Raw genomic sequence first — 5,000 nt, 5'->3', positions numbered from 1 at the left:
TGTGACTTAGTAGTAGCAGTAGTAAAAAGCGGAGAAGGAGAAAGAGGAGGTGGACAACAAGAAGAAGTAGAATAGCTGAGAGACATAGATAGATAGATAGATAGAGAGAGAGAGAGAGTGAGTGAGTGGGGAGAGAGAGAGGTCGAAATTCTTTATTAATTTTTCGAGGGCTGTAATTGGTAATTATGAGATTTTTTGATCCCGTCTCCGTTTTTAATTAGAGGGTCGATGAGAGAGAGAGACATAGACAGAGACAGAGACACAGAGAGAGAGAGAGAGAGAGAGAGAGAGAGAGTTGAGCCCAACACTCACCCCCCCCCCCTCCCTTTCCCCAGCCACCAAGCAGCGCGACATCCAATCGATACAGACCCGCCCAGTAAGACAAAGCCCAAGCTGTCGCCAGCAGCTCCATCAATGACAGCCACCACCAGGGCAAAGGCCTTACCTGACTGCTAGAACGTAACACCCACCGGAAAGGCCTTACCTGACAGCCAGAACGTAACACCCACCAGAAAGGCCTTACCTTACAGCTAGAACGTGTGGTTCGTCCGTCGGGATCAACGAGGACCATCTAGTCATCCTAGGGGTGGGTGGGTTGGGCTCTGTGGATGCGCAGATGACTGGTCAGGTCAATCCGCGCCCGGAAGGTTCTGACGCAGTGTGGACAGGGGATGGTGGCGGCTGTCAGGGGACTTGCTGGCACTGCTTTTCCTGGACCTGTCTGTGTTGCTCTGCTGCAGCGATTCTGTTGGCCTCACAGGATTTGGTGCCTTTGTGGACAGCTGAACGCCAGGTAGAACGCAACACTCACCGGAAAGGCCTTACCTGACAGCTAGAACGTAACTCTCACCGGAAAGGCCTTACCTGACAGCTAGAACGTAACTCTCACCGGAAAGGCCTTACCTGACAGGTAGAACGTAACACCCACCAGAAAGGCTTTACCTGACAGGTAGAACGTAACTCTCACCGGAAAGGCCTTACCTGACAGGTAGAACGTAACACCCACCAGAAAGGCCTTACCTGACAGGTAGAACGTAACACCCACCAGAAAGGCCTTACCTGACAGGTAGAACGTAACACCCACCGGAAAGGCCTTACCTGACAGGTAGAACGTAACTCTCACCAGAAAGGCCTTACCTGACAGGTAGAACGTAACTCTCACCAGAAAGGCCTTATCTTACAGGTAGAACGTAACACCCACCGGAAAGGCCTTACCTGACAGGTAGAACGTAACACCCACCAGAAAGGCCTTACCTGACAGCTAGAACGTAACACCCACCGGAAAGGCCTTACCTGACAGCTAGAACGTAACACCCACCGGAAAGGCCTTACCTGACAGCTAGAACGTAACACTCACCGGAAAGGCCTTACCTGGCAGGTAGGCTTGCCGCTTTACCACACCGCCTTGCCATGCTTGTTGATAGTCAGTCCTAGGTGCATCTCCTTCCCATGATAATCAGTCGTGTTCCACTATGACCATCAGAACAGCAGAGAAGGCAACTGCTGTCCCGACTATCTGGGCTAGAATTTGTTAAAAGTGGAGAGTGTCTTGCCCAAGTTACATCCCCACTCTCTCAGCCAAGAGGGTTTTAGGACAGTCAGCGTTGGGGATGGTTCCCAAAGGCCAACTAGCCCCCAAGGCTGCAGCACTAAGAGCCAGTGCAGTCTTGCCTCATAGTTTGAGAGTCATAGCCCCTCACAGAAGACTAAACTGTAAATGATTTCCCATTGTAATGGAGAAACCATTGATCATACAGCTCTCACTATGCTGTTGGTCTTAATGTAAGTTTCTGTCAGTTTTGTGATACGCGCTGAGAATTGGGCCGAATGTCGTTCCTGTGTCGGCCTTGACAATAAGCAGAGACCGAGGTTTTGACACACAGCCGACAGACCTGGAGAAATCTGGTGACCAGTTCTTCTGTTCAGTGCCGCTCCACAGAGCTGAGGGGGTAGATGTTCAGTTGCTGTTTCCAGGTGGCGTCAGAGCGCGCGGACTGTTCCATACTCGCTACACCACATCTGCTTGAAGGAAAACACGAGAGCTGTGTGTGTGTGTGTGTGTGTGTGTGTGAATCGGAATCAGAATAAGGGTTTTCCCCATCAAAACCCAACAAGTTTACAAGACACAGTCACAAAGTGAATATTCAACGCCGTTCTTTTTAAAAAATTATTTTATTTATTTATTTTTTTATAACAGCTGTGAAAGTCGGAAACTAAGTCCAAAAGTTTCCAACATTCTGATGGCAAAGTAACATCCTTTGAGCGGCGTACAGATACAAACACGTGTCTCTCATTGTCATAAATTTGCACAGCCGGGTCAAGGGATTGATTTTCATCTTCCAATATTTTATTTCACAAACGTCGCTTGCTCCATTCTCGACTGGTGATTTGTGGCGCCTTCCCTTTTTTAGTGTAAATCATGAGCACTTATTCTGAGTTTACTCAAAATCCACACACATCATTAAAAACCAACCAACCCTTGCAGACTATAAAAAAAAAAAGAAAAAAAAGGGTGGAGCACTATGGCGACTTGCTCTCCCAAGGCAGAGAAGCACGAGTTTTACACACACAAATCGGTTGTGACAAAAAATGTAACACAATATTGACTGGTCATGGTGGTAGTGTCCAATTTTAGCACCCTGAATTATTGCCCCTGTTGGCTACAGTTCCGTGGTTAATGGGGCGAAAAACAGAAAAGAAAATCAAGATGGTGGCACGTTAGTTCAGTGACTGAATCTGGAGCAAAACTGAGTAAAATAACTTGTAAAATAAGAATAGAAATCCACCTAAAATGGGCTACAACATCTACTAATGGGAATATTGTATTCATACATGCACAGTCATAGCCGATAAAATAGGTGCAATAATTTAGAATGCTAAAGTTGGTCTTTACCGGCCACGGTTTGATAAGAATAGCAGCAAAACTATAATTCGATATTGGCTGGTCATGGTTTGATGAGAATGCGAACGAATCTGCACAACGTGAATCATGACTATTCACAAACACTTCTCTTATTTCAATGAACTGTTAACACTTCTGTTACAAATGAACGCTCAGTACGTTTACATCACACACACCAGTTAAATGACAAGAAAATGGCCTGAAAGCAACGTTTAAGCAATGGTGAGTAATACTCGCGCGCGCACGTCAAAGATCTGAGCGCAGATGGTCTGTACCACACACTGTGACGAAAAGAGATTAAATACATTCATTCCACTACCCCCCCAAAATGTCGCCAACCAGTAATCTTTGAATTTCGTTCAATAAAAACCCAGGTAAGGACGAACATCCAATAACAATGCGACAAACAGACACACACACCTGCCCCCCTCCCCCCACAACACAGACTACCCCCCCCCCCCACACACACACCTGTCACCCCCTCCCACAGACACACACACCTGTCACCCCCTCTGAAAACGACAGGGATGAACTCTTCCTGCACGCGCGCGGCGCGCGCACATCTGTTCACGTCTGCGACCAAGAAGTCTAGGTTGAAACTTGCTGTTCTTTTTTTTCGTTGCAGTTGTGTTTGGCAAGTTAGCGTGACAGGAAAATACCCTTCCAGGACAAAATGTTTGAAGGCAATGTGTTCTTTCAAACAAATTACTGTTAAACTGCAACCAGGAAGATAAAGTGAGTGAGTGAGTGTGCTTCAACAATCTTTGCTGGAGGTGCATTTATTTTATTTTATTTTTTCTGGTGTTTTTCCCTTCCACAATGGATTGTTGACATTTCCTGTGACCAGCAATTTCGGATCACTCGGGGGGAAAAAGTGAGTTTTTTTCGTGTTGTGTTGTTGTTGCGTGTGTGCGCGTGTATTACTCACCATTGCTCAAACGTTGCTTTCAGGCCATTTTCTTGTCATTTAACTGGTGTGTGTGATGTAAACGTACTGAGCGTTCATTTGTAACAGAAGTGTTAACAGTTCATTGAAATAAGAGAAGTGTTTGTGAATAGACCTATCGGCGACATACTTTGTGTGTGAGTGTGTGTGTGTGAGTGTGTGTGTGTTTGTGTGTGTGCATGCATGCATGTGCGTTGTGTGTGTGTGTGTGTGTTTACGCCTGCATGCATACTGCAAACATAGTGTGCGCGTTGGTGTGTCCATGTACACGTCGTGCATGCGTGTTGGTGTGTGCGTACTAACGTGCGTGCATTCGTTTGAATGCATAGATGCAGATATTCCGCATGGTGTATTTTTGTGACACAGCTAGGTGGATAATTTCTCCGACATCGGCAGCTGTCCGTGAAATCCTCCCGACTCTGTTGAAAATACACCCGTTCTTGTTTTGCCATTGAACAAAATCCCCCCCTACTCGTGTTCCCTTATTCGGTATCAGCTCATCCAGTTCTATTTTTGTGTAATGATGATGATAAGGATGACGATAATATATACATACATAGCGTTCACCGTAAGACTTGGTTAGTCAATCAGAAAATACACATACACATACGGCCTTTATTAAGGTACAGGAAGATTGCGGCAACACATTTCTCCTCTCCTCTGTGTGACTGACGGTGTGAATGTCCACACCTTGTTGTCAACACTGCTCATTCCGTTTTTTGAGGAAATTGTGGAGATTGCTGACTCACATGTTCATACAAATGTATCTTCTCTGTCCTCAGTCTCCCCCCCCCCCCACACACACACACATGCACACACACGCACAGACACACACACACACACACACTGTCTCTCTCTCTCTCTCTCTCTCTCTCTCTCTCTCTCCACCTCACGTCAACTAATGAACTATCATTCAAAATGGGAAGACGTAAAACTGAAGAAGACTTATGATGACTACACACTCGTGCACACACACACACACACACACGCACACACACACACACACACACACACACACACACACACACACACACACACACACACACACACACACACACCGCCACACACACACAACCATACACGCGCCCCCATCCCCACGACGCCCCACCCTCCCACTCCCCACCCCACCCACCACGCATGCACGCTCACAAA

General features: G+C 46.7%; 1 protein-coding gene across 6 annotated transcripts in view; it reads left to right on the top strand.

The window, feature by feature from the left end:
- Positions 1–3,479: 3,479 nt before the first annotated feature.
- The window catches only part of LOC143290350 (mucin-like protein), a 163,971-nt gene continuing 162,450 nt past the window's right edge, over positions 3,480–5,000 (top strand). For all 6 annotated transcript variants that reach the window (XM_076599713.1, XM_076599710.1, XM_076599711.1 and 3 more), the window contains exon 1: positions 3,480–3,776. The gene's annotated coding sequence lies outside the window, so the exon portion shown is untranslated. The remainder of the gene's footprint in view (positions 3,777–5,000) is intronic.

Source organism: Babylonia areolata, chromosome 15, assembly GCF_041734735.1.
Source record: "Babylonia areolata isolate BAREFJ2019XMU chromosome 15, ASM4173473v1, whole genome shotgun sequence".
NCBI classification, from domain to species: domain Eukaryota; kingdom Metazoa; phylum Mollusca; class Gastropoda; order Neogastropoda; family Buccinidae; genus Babylonia; species Babylonia areolata.
Note: the sequence above shows the minus strand (reverse complement) of the source record. Positions and strands in the feature narration are given on the sequence as shown.